At 38.7% G+C, this 9205-nt stretch overlaps 1 pseudogene across 1 annotated transcript; it reads left to right on the top strand.

Moving 5' to 3' along the window:
- The first annotated feature begins 902 nt into the window (after nt 1-902).
- On the top strand, nt 903-6608 carry LOC103457978 (uncharacterized; annotated as a pseudogene). Its single transcript, XR_014085691.1, has 11 exons — nt 903-1343; nt 3219-3305; nt 3468-3608; nt 3704-3828; nt 4275-4411; nt 4518-4611; nt 4833-4956; nt 5077-5336; nt 5465-5643; nt 5765-5892; nt 6164-6608. The product of XR_014085691.1 is annotated as an uncharacterized LOC103457978 (transcript).
- The last annotated feature ends 2597 nt before the right edge of the window (nt 6609-9205 follow it).

The following is a 9205-nucleotide window of genomic DNA, read 5'->3' as shown; positions in this document are numbered from 1 at the left end:
CCAATTCATCATTTTTTAATTATTTTTTGACTTTTTTGTAATAAATTAAGATTATTTTTGGAATCCATTCAGCGTCTCTCTGGCTGGTCTGTGTAGAACCCTCACAGACACAAAGAAGTCCCTGATCTTCAGCTAAGACTCCAATCAGGAAATACTGTACCAGAGTCTGACTCAGTCATGTAATTAGAGGATCGACAGTCGGCTGCAGCATTGTGGGACCAAAATACCTGCACCAGCAGGGACACTGGACTAAGATACTATCTTCATTGTAGAGAAGATGGTTCAGTTTTTAGTCACTGGTTTTAGAGCTTCTGTTTTTAATGCCTGGAGAAAAACATATAGTTTACTATTTGAATCAGAACCGATGTAATGACAGGCAGAACTTTCTAAAAGAACAATGTGGACAAGCTGTTGAGACAGCAGGAGGAGGAGCTTACACCAGAATGCAGATCAGTCAGCAGCCTAGGTTTAATGCCTTTCCCAGGAGCACATTAACGTGAGTCAGCAGGAGGTTGGAATCGGACCTATAATTTTCAGATTGCAAAACAACTAATCTTCCCACTCTGCCCCAATTTGCCCCAGTTGTTACAGTTAATGAGGCAGGTTATAACAAAGGAACACCCTGTATTTAACATTAACATATTAGGTCTGTGGTGTTCCTTCATGGTTAGGTATTGGTGACACTTGCAGTAAACACATGTAGGTTTTGTTATGTAGAAGTCTGAGCAGCTTCAGTGATCAGAGTTAGAAGGACCAAAACAAAAAGTGTTCCAACTATCGCAGGTCTTCTCTACTGTGTCTCAGTGTGATAATCCAGCTGCAGCTAACAGTACAAATACTGAAGTACTGCTAGGGTATAGGGTATGTATTTATTGTTTGACCTATTTTGTATTTATTGTTTGACCTATTTTGTATTTTATGTATGTACTTTTTATGTTAAATGTTCATAGAGAATATGGTCTCATTTTTTTAATGCTGCCTTGCTTTACAATGAAATTAATACTTTATACTGATTTGATTAGATGTCTGTCTTTAAACCCACCGTTGAGCACACTGAACAAAACCATGTGACAGTTTTAAACAGGCAGGTAGAGAGAGGCTGTTTTACCTGTTCACTACACAGTAATTTTCGCAGTGTTAAATATGCACTGTGTCACAATTCATTGACTCTTTCAGAGCTAATACAACAGACTGAGTATAATGCCCCCTAGAGTTCGTGAAAATTTCCAGTGTATACACGTCGTGTCAATTTAACTCTAACATTCTCCGCCCTCCTCCTCCTCTCAATCCAACAAGTCTAGCCGTTGCATGGACGCCATTTTTCACTTGCTTGAAAGACTGCGGTAAGTTTCTTTTTATAAGATAATAATACAATTTGAATTGTTTTATAAGAATATTTTCTGTAAGCCCCATTATCCGAGTGAGTTTTTATATCTTAATACTGAGTTTAATACGGCTAACCTGACCGAGTGAATGGCTAGCTTAAAATGTTCGCCTGTCCAACTCGACTATGTCCTGCTTAAATCCATGTCCAAGCGATATTGCATAGATATGTGTTTTATTTATTTAAGAAATATAATATAAATTTAGCAAAAGATGTCTGGGTTGAGACAAAATAAGTCACGTTGGCTTTCTGGCTTTTCAGGTCAACAGTAATGCTAACCGTCCAGCTACTTTTTTATTTTTTATTTACTTTTTTTTTTTTGGCTAAGTAAATTGTATCGTTGGTGCCACGAGTTTCCAGTTTGGTTATTTAAAAAAATAACCAAACTGAATATTTGGTTATTTTTTAAGCCCCTCTGTCATTTGACATGTTATAATTAACACCTTTGACTGGCGCACATGGAGACATGATGGACTTTATGCAGAGTTCATCGCAGAGGAAACTAAAATCAATCAAATAAAATATCCTTTCTGAATATCATCTCATGGACACTGAACTAAATGCATCTTTCTGACCGGGAGCTGACAGCGTGTTGAAGAGTTACGGACACCTTGGTTAGGAAGCTCTGATTGGACAGGTAACAATAGTTCGGGTCGGACCAGAACTATTTGCCTGATGGTGCTCAGGCTTCTAATGAGTTTACATTTAATGAGTTTGCAGCACACAGAGAAAACCTAAAGAGAATGTTATGATCTACTTATTGTAGTTTAAGTAGAGGAATAACAGCTGACTGTTGAGAGAGGAAAGAAATTAAAGTGCAGATCCGTTAGGCAGAAACAAGCGCAGAGCGTCTGGAGCGTCCAGCAGCTGATCCGCTTCTGCTGGTTTTTCTCCCGCTGAGGGATCAGGAACCGATCAGAGTTCTGTCGTCTTCTAATCACGTTATTTCGTGAAATGTTACCTGATTTCAAAAACGTTCTAACAGAGAAATAATAAATGTTTCGTTTGATGACTACAAATTGGAAATAAAATGATTTATTTCTTTGACGGACAACGAAAAAACTCCAGCACAACCTCTGCTCCAAACTACGAACATTGTCGGCCCCTCTTCGGTTTTTTCTCTTTTTGCGGAGGATCAATAAATAACTTATTGGTGTTTTACCATCACCACCAGGTATGAAGTGCTTTAGCGTTTGAGTTGCACCACAGCGCAGCATAACTGAAAGAACAATTTCAGCTTGTTGTTATGACAAAGGAGGCTGGTATCGCGCCTGATCTAAATCTATTTATTTATGTCATCACATGGACTTATATAAAGTTTTATACATTTTCTTTTCATATACTTATTATTGTTTTTCTTCTTTAGATATTAGGTTGACTTAGAATGATTCCAAATAATGTACAGGAATAACCTGGTGCTGTTACATGTCAATCATCAGGGGGACCACTGGGGGGGCCAATCAGATGACAGGGGGGACACTGGCCCCCCCTCTGGCTCCGCCACTGTGCCCAGCACAATACCTCCACTGTAAATCTTGCTTGACTCCTCCATTAACCGTTGCTAATGCTAATGGGAAAGCCGACAAAGAAGCGAGGCAATTTGATAAACTGTTCTAGTTACTAAAGGACAGGGTGTTTAGTAACTGTAACCTAGATAAGAGTACAGACAAAGTCAAGTTACTTTGCGCTCAAGCCATTAATATGTAAACTTTAATTGTGTTCTATGAAAACCATGTAATGTAAGCTGTATTGGTTTGTGAAGCAGTTGGCACGTTTCACAAATTGAAAGCATTTCAGTACTAAAGATGAATGACTGAGGAATTATGTCCTGCAGGAACCATGTTGATTAAAACAAGACTTGGCGAGCTGCAAAAATGTGTCCGACTAACGGAGCCGAATCTGAAGGAGTTTTTGATAGCAGGTAAGACACTGGTAGCTTTACACAGGAAGATTTGAAGTGCTTGTAATGTTACTTTGCATTGTTTATTCAAAAGTAATGTTCCAGAGTCTATGCACATGTGAATATTAGAGCAACATAACCTCATAATTGTGGTTTAGACAAGCATTTGTCTTTTTCCTCTAGCATTCACAAAATTTGGCATGCCAGCTATAACAGAGGGTGTGAAGGTTGTTGACAGTTCTGGGACTGAGTTGGATGAAGATGTATTTGAGGATGTTGTTAAGGATCCCTCTGCTGGAGTCCTAACCATCAAATATGAAACTGGTTTGTTATATTAGTAATTCATGTTAGTATTTAATAAGCTTGCTATTTCATTGTGGTTAATGTTTTTGTCTTTCATTTGCTTCTCTTATGTTCAGAATTTGTCTCCATTGTGGAATCGCCTGAGGAATCTCAGCCAAGCTCCTCTGATTCTCAAGAGACACTCATTCTTTCAGAGAGTCCTTCCGCTAAACGCCAGCGCCTGGACACAGAAGCTAAGCATGTAAGAATTGACTCTCAAAAACTTAACGCAAAACGAAAAGTATTTTGTTTTAAAAGCCTTTATTTCCTCCAGAAAACCTGCTATGCTCAGTAGGGGTGCTAGAACAGTGTTTGTGTTAAATGTTAAAAGTTACAAAAAATCAGAGGTGCAATAACTGCTTATTGGGCCAAGGGGCAGGTGCAGAGATTTGGCAATTGGTTTGCACATTCTTGCACCAAGTTCAGTGCGTCAAACCTTCATTCGTTTTTACTGTTACTAGGGCATAAAAAACCCTACTTATAATGAACATACAAGTAAAATAAAATAAATACTAGTGATCCACCAGTCTTATAATACACACTGCTTTATTATCGCTTATATTTGAGAAGAGAATGTTTTTTTGTTTTACTAACAGTTACTGTTTTGATATGTATTTAATAAAAGCTGAAATGTTTTGTTGTTTGAAGTTGGTGGAATCCATTCTTAACAACAAACCTGATGGCGAACGGATCATGAAGGAATATAATCGAAGCAAGTGCCTTACAGATGAAACCAGAAGGAAAATGGTTAACATACTGGCAGCTGATATGACAGAGAAGAACGGGTAATTTTGCAAATGGGCTTTAGCTAGGTGTCTAGTTGAAATAAAAGTTTTTGTTAAATCCAGTGCATACCTTGGATAATATACCTTGACCATTTTAATTTTGCAGGACATCACCACCCAGAGAGGTTAAAGAAATGTATGCCAGAGGAATTGTGAGCTTATTCCCCTACCTCAGAGATCCATTCTCCAGGAATGGTTATGTAAGTCACATACCATAATTGACTGTGTTACGGTAATCAGCGTAACACATTAAAAACTTTTAGTTTTTAATTAGATTGTATGAGTAACTGATGCAGTTGCTTTGTAAATGATTTTCCTTAAGTTTCAATTGTGAAATTTCTGCTGAGAATATTTTTTCCACATTTCAACTGTGTTTTTTATATAAACCTTTTAAAAATATAACCAATAATGCTATAAACAGTTTAAAATCATAAATCCATTTGTGGACGTTACAAGTTCTGAGATGCCTGCTCTCAGCAGATTTACTGGTTGTGTCAGTCATAATCAGAGATCCACTGCTAGAGACAGACGATCATCATATGGAGGTAAACCATTAACACTTGAGAACAAATGCAACTACGGGTATGGTGTTGCATTTTTGGGGGGCAGAGGAGGTTTTATTGTTGTTGTTCTTTTAAGTTGAAGGATTTTCTTATATTGACTAGCATCTTCCGAAGAAGCATCGTGTGAACATGGACTTGGAGGACCAGCTGCTAGACGGGAGACCCAGTTTGTTCCAGAGACTGTCCTGAGTGAAGAAGAGTGTAAGGAAGCCATCGCACTGATGAAGCATTCAGTCGATGAGGACACAGTCAAGAAGAAGATGAAGCTCACGTTTGACTTCCGACGCAACGTGGTCCTCGATCCCCAACAGTCAAGCAACATACTCTCTGTCTTTCCACGTTTCAAAGATGTCAAAGGCTTGGTAATTATTTAAATTGTTATTTTTTATAATTTCACAATCATGTAAAATTTTTATCTTTGTGACAAGTCAAAATGAATACAATTAATGTGGCTGGGAAATGTTTAAGTTTTTTACTATCTACATCCTAGGTGGAGCAGGATTTTGTCCTAATGTTTGAAGAAGATGTTTGTGGAGAAATGGCCAACCACATTCAAGACAAAGATCATCCAACAATGCAGAAAGCTTCCAACCACCAGTGACCTTGAAGAACTTCTCCTGGCAGCTGATACTCCTGAGGATGGCACTGAAGTGGATGATGATGATATGAGTAAGGATGACTTTCCACATTATGTAGGATTCAGTTATTGTGTGAGCTTCATTTAGTGGTGTACACATATTTTAAATTGCATAATCACTAGATTTTAAACATCAAATTTCTCTTATCACAGGTTGGGACAGTGACCTCTCATCGATTTTGTTGCTGCTACACCTGATTCCCCCCTCTGCTTTGGGCCGGAAGAGACCAGGGAAGGTGTCTGCCTCCCAAGCAGAGAAGCATCTTGTGGTCTTCAAGAAGGTTTGTATTTGTTGCAAATGTTATTTTATATTTTACTCAAGGTTGTTTCACTGGAAGAGTTTCAGTTTTACTGTGATATTACACATAGTTACATGCTGTTTTCCCATATGAAAGCTGTTTTTTGTGTAGCATTGCAGCTATGGAATTGTAATTGTATTGTGTGTTCCCCCCACAGACGGGAACCAACATCCAAGAACATCTTGATGCCATCACGACGAGCACACAACCCTATCTCCTGGCTGTGGGACGGAGGAAGAAAGTAGCTCACTAGTTCTTCATCATCCTTGACAAAAATGCCATCGCTTGCAGGTCAACTTCCTCTCTTGGTGCTTTTGACAAACTGTTTAAGGCACATTACGTTGTTTGCCACAACATACAACCCCATGCTGTGCAATATGTTAATGTTCATCCAGACCACTGTGTACAATATAGATGTAGGTAAAGTGAAAGAAAGTCCTCGTGTGGCAGAAATTTGGGCTAGGTTGCTTCACTAGTACTTGAACAAATCTGTTTGACAGAGTTAAGTTGCACAAATGCACTCGTTCGGCATATACGAGTAGTTAGTTCATGGTTACTTGGATGGAAAAACTGTCTTAAATGTGCTCTGTCAACTTCGAGCCGTCTAATGTAATGGGATGTACACCATGTGATGTTTCTGTTACACTACCAAAAGTTAACAGTGTATCTTACAAATGTGCTTTAGTTCAATAAAGTAAAGTTAAATGCATTTCTGTGGTAATTTGATTTTATTCAATTGAACATTTAACTCTACAAAAGTGTAAAAATAGCACTTCATATTTATCTGTGCAGAGTTGTTTTTTCACAGCTAAAGAGTAAATTATCAACACAGTAGTGTGTCAGATTAACACTCACTGGAGTTATATGAGCCTCCAGTGTAAACCCTCAATAACTCAATACAGTGTAGAAAAGCATGAGAATCGGAGTCATTTTGTCACCACTGTAGAGTAACTTATTAACTTTGATTAGAATCATATTTACTCTTATCAGAGTTATTTGACTAGGAGTGTTAAGTTTTATTAACACTGCACAGTGTTAGGGAGTGTTAAATTTTAACTCTATTTTGAGTTAAATTGTACTCTGAAAATGGAACACTATCGAAAGTTAAATTGACACCAATTCCGATAAGGACCAAATAGACTCGGACACAGTGTTAAATTCAACTCTTTAAGTGTTGATTTAACACTGCAAAATTTACTGTGTAGTGTAGGCAGAGTTTAGCTGAAAACCCAAAAATCTGCAACAAGTCTGTGCAACAGCCAGCAAAGAAGAGGAAATGTCAGTCATGAAACAAATGTTGAAAACAGCTGAAAATTACATTTTTGAAAATACAAGTTAATAATAATGAGAAAGTGAAAAGGGTATTTAGAAGAACAAAAGTGTTGAACTCCAAGTGGCATGTTTCCAACAGACTGACGAGACTCTTATTCACTGAGAAATGCATGCTGAATACACACCAACCTTGTTTAGTCCATTTGCCTAGGAAGTCTGGTTCAGTTGTGGAGGTGTGAATGAGTAATCAAACTCTGATGAACAAAACGGTGAACTCAGTCTGCCTACAAACCAAAGGTCTTGGTTCAGCTGAAGTGATCTCTGGTGTAGTTTGAGTGCATACTTGAACGTCAAGTGAACCGGAGACTGCTCCAAAAGCAGGAAGTGGACTACAGCTCTGGACATAAGTACAACCAAAACAAACATGCTAGCTAGCTATAGCTAGCTAAAAAAATTTCTTGCATTTCATGCAGAAGGAATTTGTCTTTTTCAGAGGTTTTGTGTTGTATCCTTTGGTGGTTTTTAGTGCAGTGCCCCCACAGGTGAGATGGAAAGCAGGTTTCTTAAAGGTTTGATCTGTTTGAAGCAATGCTCTGTGAAGCAAACTGCACCAGCTGCTGTTTAAGCCCCTGATCAAACTGGGTCTAACCAACTGTCAGGTGTGGAAACACCCATAGAAACAGAAACAGCTCCAAAAGAGTTTATTTCAAACATGATCAAACTCATGACAATATTAACAAATCACAACTTGACACATCCACCTTCTCTCCCTGAAAGCAACCTCTTGTGTTTTGTTTGGATATCATTTTTCTGACCAGATGGTCCATCACTTCCACTGAGCCAGGTGGGTTCAGACACTACACCATGACAACCGGTACATTTCTGTGTCTGCATACCATGTGGGACGAAAGCAAAAAATCTAAACAGAGACAGAGACCTTTTGAACCTCGTTTCACTCCAATGTGGATCTCAGGAGGAACGTGGGGGCTTTGTGTTTTCACTCTTAACCATAAACCACCTGACTTAGGTGAGATTCCACCATGCCACCTCAGCCCTCCCCCCACCCACATGTTATGCATTTGTGTTTCTGCTGACAAAGTGACATGCACTTGTGTTGACTGTTGAGCAGCTGCCAGCTTGTTGCTGCCTCATGTTAACAAACTGTATGAGTAAGTGGTGAAGCATGTGGGTCTTATGGTAAGATGAGGACCTTGTTCGCCTGATGCTCTGACATTGGGAAGTGATGAGGCTAATGCAATACCACAGAATAAAATGCCTTATCCACAGTCTCATTGCTATATGACACTTTTTGCTTTTTATACACTGCCAGTTTAAAAAAAACATAACATATGCACAAGCATATGGAGACCTTTAATAAGCACCACTTCCCTGGGGTCAGTTCTACTCATACTACTGTGAGGTTATGCTATCAAAGGATTTTTCTTCAGCAGGTGATACTGACTGTAGGAGGCAGGATGAGGATATAGACCAACATTTTCAGGATTTTCTTTTCTTTTTTTGTGCAGACAGAAGGGTTGGATGGCACTAACAACCATCTGCATGTCTACATGTCTAGCAGAGACCTTTAGATTGGAAGAATATTTGGTAAAATTACATTTGAACTGTCTGACTTGGACCTTGTGCTGAACATTCTTTCACACAGTTCTTACAAAAGTTTTCTAGAGTTCTTACCCATTCCTCCTGACAGTACTAATGGAACCGAGTCAGGCTTGTAGACATTTGCTCACACATTTTTAAATGTAGCTTTTTGTGTTGCTCAGGAGTAATGACTTCTTCTTGAGCCTCCTTTTAGCCCATGTCTTTACAGGATGTGTTTCATGTTAAGATGCTTAAGTCAGCATCGTCACAAGGTCATGAACAGGGTGATGGCAAATATGAAATACTTTTCATATTTGTTTTTCCTGCTTAGTATTCATCTGCTCCAGAACTATAAAATGTTTCAACTCCTATTTGCGTAGTAATGCTGGCCAATAGTGAATTAGTTCAGTGTATTGGAATGCCA

Source organism: Poecilia reticulata, chromosome 21, assembly GCF_904066995.2.
Source record: "Poecilia reticulata chromosome 21, P_reticulata-male-v2, whole genome shotgun sequence".
NCBI lineage: Eukaryota > Metazoa > Chordata > Actinopteri > Cyprinodontiformes > Poeciliidae > Poecilia > Poecilia reticulata.
Note: the sequence above shows the minus strand (reverse complement) of the source record. Positions and strands in the feature narration are given on the sequence as shown.